This window comes from Mus musculus, chromosome 14 (genome assembly GCF_000001635.26).
Source record: "Mus musculus strain C57BL/6J chromosome 14, GRCm38.p6 C57BL/6J".
Classification (NCBI taxonomy): Eukaryota; Metazoa; Chordata; class Mammalia; order Rodentia; family Muridae; genus Mus; species Mus musculus.
The window spans coordinates 3,729,970-3,737,627 of NC_000080.6; the positions used below are offsets into that span (position 1 = coordinate 3,729,970).

The 7,658-nt window shown below is 41.9% G+C and overlaps 2 pseudogenes; one reads left to right on the top strand and one right to left on the bottom strand.

The window, feature by feature from the left end:
* Gm18571 (predicted gene, 18571) lies at positions 1,684-2,823 on the top strand (annotated as a pseudogene).
* On the bottom strand, positions 5,733-7,018 carry Gm2877 (predicted gene 2877; annotated as a pseudogene).

Sequence of the window (7,658 nt, forward strand, 5' to 3'; positions counted from 1 at the left end):
GTATAACAGTTATTAGAGTCCTAAAAGACCACTTGATCAATGTACAGAGAATATGGGTCTGTGGAGTTCTCAGCTTACATGACCCGGCTATATCACAACCTCATACTACAAAGCGATGGAGTTATGGCAGAAAAAGGTAGAGGAAATTTTTGAGATGCAGAGGTAAGGATGTCCAAACCAAAACAGTATTTATCTGTTATGATAGGGTTGCTGCACACATTACTTCATAGCAATTGTACCTGCATGCCCAAAAGGTGAGCAAGATCTGGGCAATGAACATCTCAGCATTAACAAGGGAGAGGCTCATGCAGGACCATCCTTAGGTAAGGACTTGCTGGCAAATGGTGGCTGCTGAGGAGAAGAGAGCCAGTTTTCTTTGGGGATACATCCCTGAGAGGCTACTCATGCTCCAGTAGATTTTGCTAATTCTATCCATGCTAAGTGGGCTCTGTTATCTTCTTTAAAAATACATAGTGTGTAAAGGAATAGTGGTTACAGATAGGAATGAATTGAGGGAAGTAAAGTGTGGTGTTTTAGATAAAAATGTATTATGTGACTGTAAATAACATTTTGAAACATTAAAATAAATACAAAAGAAGTAGGCATGCTCTCCTCAACGATAAAGACAGAACAACAGACACAGAACTTAATGACTGTTGGAGCTATGAAGAATTACTAGGACCCAAAACTTCCCCAATTCAGGATTTCAGTACAATTTACCACCTGGTCCTAATTAGGATGAGATACCAGCTGATAGTGTGGAGTAATTCCAAGATGAGGTGGTTGGAATAGGCATGGCCTGCATGGACTTGTGTGTTTGAATGCTTGACCCATTGAGAATGGCTCTACTAAGAGGTGTGGTCTTGTTGCACTAGGTGTAGCCTTGTTAGAGGAAGTGTGTAACTGGAAGAGGGCTTCAAGGTCTGATATATGCTCAAGCCTGGTATAACCCAATCTCTTTCTGCTACTTGCAGATCAAAATTTAGAGCTCTCAGGTCCTCCAGCTCGATTTCTGCCTGCACACTGCCATGCTCCCCACCATGATGATAATGGACTAAACTTCTGCACTGTAAACCAGCCTCAATAAAATTTTTCTTTCTAAGAATTATTGTGGTCATGTGTCACTTGACAACAATGGAAATCCTAAGACAAGAGACAAGATTTAGGACATTGTCTTCAGTTTCTCATATTAAATTTGAAGTACCCAGTGGACTTGGAAGAAAAAACCAATTCGATAAATTAGGTGGGAGTGGCCATAATTGGAAAAAGTATATGCATCAAGAAAGTGACTCTTTGCAAAATACACTAAAAATACAAACCTACATAGAAGTTTGAACTACTTCATTGAAAACAAAAGAGCTAAAAATGTCCTGGTATCTATCCAGTTATCCAGTAATATAGGACTCTCCAATATAATCACATGCTGTTTCATAGTCACATGATTCACTTATTTGAATTATGGGAACCACTGCCCCTTTGGTTTATTACATTCAGTAAGCAAGGTCAAACATTGACTTTCTCTGCACTCAACTGCCCCTCCTTTCAACTTCCATGTCCTCTGCCCAACTCCTTATAACTGTACTCAAAACCCAGATATCCACCAACAAGTAGCCCACATGGAGGGAAGATTTGCTCGTGAGCAAGAAAGAATCTTGTCAGTTTACTGCCCAAGGCAGTGGTAAGCTTACTGAGTCCTCAGTTCTCCCTATGTGTAGGGAAATCTGTCATGAAAAAATGTTGTCAACTGTGTTGATCTAGGTTGTTATCCAAACAGATGACAACCAAATGCATAAGATTCCAACTCCAGTAGAGTGCTAAAGCAGAATGACTCCATCACACGCACAAGAGTAACATGTGGACGAAGATAATTTGTGTCAGAGATGACAACAGTCCCTCATTCCTCCCGTTACTCATTTGTTCCTCCATAAAGAAAATTACTGGAGACTCCGGTTTCACCGCTGGACTGAAATGTCCAGTCCTGAGAAAGTATTTGTAGAGGGCATGTTTGACCTCTTTGAAGAGCAGATGCTCCCAATGTTCAGCTACTTCTCCAGAAGGTCACAAGCAGAGATTGACTGAAAGAATCCATATTATAGTATCAGCCTAATGAGGAACTTACTTTTCTCCACAGGTCAGCAAGCCAAGACAGTGTATTTTATACCAACAGAGATTGATGATTCAGGGCAAAATATACCAATGCTTGAAAAAGCTCTATGTTTACCAGGCAATATGCACATTGCAGGTTGGAGCTACTAATCATTTGGCTGAGCTATTTCATATACTACCCTGAAGCTCAACAGCTATGTATGTATGTATGTTGCTGGATCAATGAACATCAGCTGAAAGACGTGTACAGATAGTACAATGCAAAATTATCCAGAGGCAGGGTGACACCCTATATACAAGGCAGAATTGTGGGCTCCCAGCCCCATTCATTATGATGAGATCCAGCTGAGTATAAAGGAAAACTATATGAGGATCACTTATGGATCATGTGACAGCACAACTACTAGACAGAAACAGCAAACTGCACTCGGTCAGCATAGCTGGAGGTTGCTATTAATATTTTGACTGAAGCTTAGGATGTAGAAAGCATAACCCTGAGATGACTAAAGCTGTCATGACAATGATAATTTGAGTTATTGGGAAAATTATGACTTCCTGAATTTTGTGATAGCAGAAACAGATCATAAGGACCCTACAAATTATTTTCCATGCATTCCTGATTTCCAGCAGAGAGAACCATAACTGATGTTACAGGGTTTGTTTTAAAACTGAAGGTGATGGCGATTGATAAAATTTGGGGATGATAATGTGAAGCTTGTTTGATCAAGACAGGACATATTATCGTTCAAGATGTGTGGTCATAAATCATGAAGCATGAATTACTGTGAACATGTAGATGCTGACACATATCTGATAGATTTGTAGCTTGCTCTGCACTGTGGGTGGCAGAACAGAATTTATCCATGATATGAGTGTATCTTCCAAGACTGAGTGAGTTAAAGCCAATGCCACAGAGAGGATTCAATATTCCTACTTCATTCTTGATAAAGCCCTCAGTGAAGGAATGATGGTGACATTTTAGAATATCAGAGGGAAGATCTGAAAACAGTATATGAACTTCAAAAGAACATTGCAGAGACTTCACCTGACTCAGAATAGATTCTTTTTGTCTTCAGGTTTGCAATTTTTGTGACTTAGGGTTGGATTAGGTGATTACTTGAAAAAAGAGCTATGAGCTTCCTGGACAAAACATCAATGTTACATAGACTGCTAGAAATTGTGTGTTACTGTATTATTGGTGCATATCAAGATGAAGTTTCAGAACTTTTATCTATTGAGACCTGAAAATATTTGAGGTGGAGAAATTTTGTGGCCCAGGTAGACAGGGAAAGAAAGCAGATGCTAACCACAGTGTGTGTGTGTGTGTGTGTGTGTGTGTGTGTGTGTGTGTGTGTGTGTGTGTGATTTCCCCTATAGTTAAGGCTAAACCAGTCAGGGCATTGGAGAAATGATCCAGAGCTGCTGTGCAGAAAGATAGATTCTAAGAGGATTGTTCTGGCCAAAAAGTTCCTTTTCCAATGAAAGCAGTGATTCAGTGAGCTCATGTCCCTGGAGTTCCCTGACATCAGCAAGTTGCCATCATCAGAACCCCCTTAGCAAATGCTCTCAACAGAACATTCTTTGAATCAGTGGCCAAAGTGGTGTTCCCCTGACAGCCAGAAGACCAGGGTCACCAATCTGATCTGCTTGTAGAAGTCACTCTCTAACTGACTTGCAAACATCAGCAGCTTCATAGCTCTCCATGCAGCAACATTTCCTTTGAAACCTTCAAAACCACTACAAGAACAAACCTGAGAGCTGAGATTGACCTGAATTAATCTTGTGGTGAAAAAATAAATAGAGTGGTGTGCTTCCTCCATCTCTGGTCCACGAAGAGATCAGCAAGCATCTTTAAAAGTGAACATGCAATCCAAAATGAAACCCCAGGAAAGAAATCAGTAGAAACAATTTGTCCTTAGTTAGGAACTCTTTCTTGAATGACTGGAGGACTATTCTGGATGTTGGCTGGTCTATTTATTCAGCTGTGAAGATGCGATATTTAATGGCAGTAGTTGATAGATGAGAGGTGTCATTCAATGTTTCAAAAGATTTTTAATCTAAAAATTAAGAACATAGGCAAACCCAAGAATGAGGTGATATATCTTTTAAATTGATTCTTACTGTATCATAATGTCATGTGTTGGGTTGGTTATTTATTGTGGTGCATTGGTTGTGGCTGTGTATCTTGCCGTGGTATCTTTTTCAAATATAAAAGCTGAAAGACTTCTTCAGTACAATCTACAGCAACAAAAACCTCCAGAAAAGTGGCTGGAGACTCAGTGGTGGAGAATTTGCCTGCCCAACATGTACAAGGCCCCAGACTCTAGCCTCAGCAACACAAACAACATCAATAACAACAAGCCAACAACAAATGAACCATACAAACTACACAGCATTGGGCTGTAGAGAGAGACAGTTTGCTGTTACAGAAACGGTAGTTAACACCTCGGGTACCTATTACTGCCATGAGATCCAAAACACACAAAGATAATAATCAAAATATGTTTCTGAATACAATTTAATGTTTGTTATAATATTAACCGAAAGAGTAAGAGCCATCCCAACTGTCCAAAGCATCTTTCTCATAAAAAAATGTGTAATCAGAATTTTCCTATTTCACTGAGAAAACAATGCCCCCCCCAAACACCACCATCCATGGCACTGATGGTTATACTGAGGATTATATCTCTCCCGCACTCCGAACAAAGGTATTTTGGTGATTTGAAGAAAGATTCCCAACAGAAGTGTCTGTATCTATATGCTTAATCTTCAGGGAGTGAGACAATTAGAGTAGGATTATGTGGTGTGGCTTGGTGGAAAAAATACAACATTCTTGAAGGAATTGTGTCACTGCAGGTGGGCTTTGAGATTTTCACACCCCATTTTGGTCCCTTTTCATCTCTCTGGTCATTCTGTTAGGATGCAGTTTTCAGATACATACAGCACCAAGCCTAACATCATGCATTCTGCCATGTTTACTATGGGATTAATCCTCCAAAATGTAAGCAACCCCACAATTAAATTCTTTCATAGGACTTGCCTTGGCCATGCTGACTCTTCACAACAGTAGAATGGTGACTAAGTTAGCCATGGGAAGTGGAATCAACTATAACTCAACTTTCTCTACATGGCAATATAGGGAGGAAGACTGCAGCTTCTACCCCAGTGGTAGCAGTTCTAAGGAAGGCATAATTATTGTGCTTTGGCAAGCCATCCACCTGCCATCACTTTCTGAGACATCAGAGAATTTTTGAACCTTCCTTTCTTTATTTCTGATTGACCTGGACCAGCACATCCAACATCAGTGACAAATTATTGATGGGGAGGTGCCAGGAGTTTAGAAGGATAGAGAAGATAGAAGCTGTGTCTTCAGATCTTTTACTAATTTGGCTTAATCCAAGCAGGTTTATGAAGAAATACAGCATCATATAGATTATTTACATGGGGAAATGGCCACAGTCATCAAAGAGCCAAGTGTAATTGTGTTGCCAAAGAGAGCATGGGACACCTCAGAAACAGGTGAATAAGCCCTGATAGCCAGAGCCCAAGAGATGGATCCAAAAAGACCACAACCTTGATGCCCTGGAGGCATGGGCTCCAGTCCTAAATCATTCTTTTTTTTTTTCTAGAAATATTTTATTGCTGAGACCCCACCAGCTGTGCAAAGTGATCCTGGAATCAATCACCTTCCTCCTTGGCAATGATATCTTTCTTGAGTGGTCCCATGAATGCTTTCTTGTCCTCCATGGTCTGGAAATGACCATGACATAACTTGGAGGCGGTGTCAATGAACTTTAGGTCAATCTTCTCCAGGGCCTGACTTTTGATCTGGACCTGTAAGGACTTACAAAGGGTAAGCACTCCCTTCTTGGTCGCCACCACACAGCCTTTGATCATGATGAAGTCATTGGTCACCTCACCATAATGGACAAAGCCACCCAGTGAGTTGATGCTCTTATCAGACAGGTCATAGTCAGTAGATGCATTGTTCTTGATCAGTTTACCATCCTTGATGAGGTATCCTTGACCAATCTTGTAAATCTTCTTGTTAATCTCTGTTCAGTGATGGTAGCCTTTCTGCCCAGCTCAAGCCATAGAGAAGGCTGCACAGGCAGGGTTCCAGGCTCTAATCCAGGCAACTTTGTGCAAACTTTGATGCGTCTTTTGGGGTGGTTTCTTTGTCTGCCAACAACTGGTCACCCCTTTGTATCCTTTGCCTTTTGTCACGCTGATGACATCAATCATCCCATCCTGCCCCAACACCTGGTTTACAGGAACCTGCTGCTCCAGCTTCTCTTGGGCCCAGTCTTGATTCTCAGCCACAGTGCCTCCATTCACCTGGATCTCCATCAAGTGTGCCTTCTGGGACAGAGGAAGCAGACTCATCTGAGTGTGAACAATCATGCGAATGGCCTGGCAATAGTTCTTCATGCTGTTGAAGTCATTTTCCAACTGCTTCTTGCCTGTGTCATCCTGCCATTTCTCACAGTACTTGGTAAAAGTCGTCTTCTTAGATTTGTGCCACTTCTTATAGAACTGCCTTTTACACTCATCACTGATATGCTCAACAAATATAGTCATGAAGGTCCAGAGGCCTCGTGGGGTTTCAACATATCTTACAATGCCCACAACCACCATTGGTGGGGTTTCCACAATAGTCACAGCCTCCAGAACTTCTTTTTTGTTCACCTTAGATCCTGGCCTGTCAACTTCCCAGAGGATGTGGGTCATGGCACCCTTGTAGCCTAGAAAAGCTGTGAGGTGAATAGGCTTGGAAGGGTCATCCTTGGGGAGGCTCTTCATTTTCCCATGATGCCGGCTGTTGTGCCTGTGAGGCAAGAAGCCCAATGACCCATGCCCGGGAGCTGAGAATTTCCTGTGAGACATCTTGCCACCACATGCTGCTTATAGATCTAGATCATTCTTATTGAGGCTACTCCTGAACAAGGACACAGAACGAGAGTTGTTTGTCCTTTAACAATTGACTCTGAGAAATCTTTGGGTAGGCCTACCTCTCCACTTCTGATTCTCCTGTTGCTGGTGGTTTCATTTCATGAATTGGATTTAGTTAATAAGTATATTTATGGCTCTTGTTTCTTCAGGCTGCTATATAACATGTCCACCAGAAGTGATCCTCAATGATGTGGGCCTGGGTACCAGAGGTTTTCCATGGAGATCTCTGGCCAGGCCTAATGCCAGGGTTCCAGCCAAGGGAAGTGATTGCAGGCAAAGATGAAGTTTCTGCCATGCCTTCCAGGTCACTCAGTAACTCTGAGCTGCTTTGCACTGAGTTGGGTTGGGCTGGGCCAAGGAGAAGCCGACTATTCAGTGAGGAGTGCAGTGGAACCTCAGATGGAGAGAAGATCTCTTCCCAAGTGTTACAGCTCTTGGAACATAACACTCAGATGACAGAGTAGTTCTCGAGCACCTTTAATTCCCTGGATAGGATTTATATACAGTTTTGGGGGTGATTCAGGGTTTGACAGCAGGTACCTCTCATTTGTGGGAAGGCTTGGTGCTGCTCCTACGTGACGGATAGCCACACACCTCTC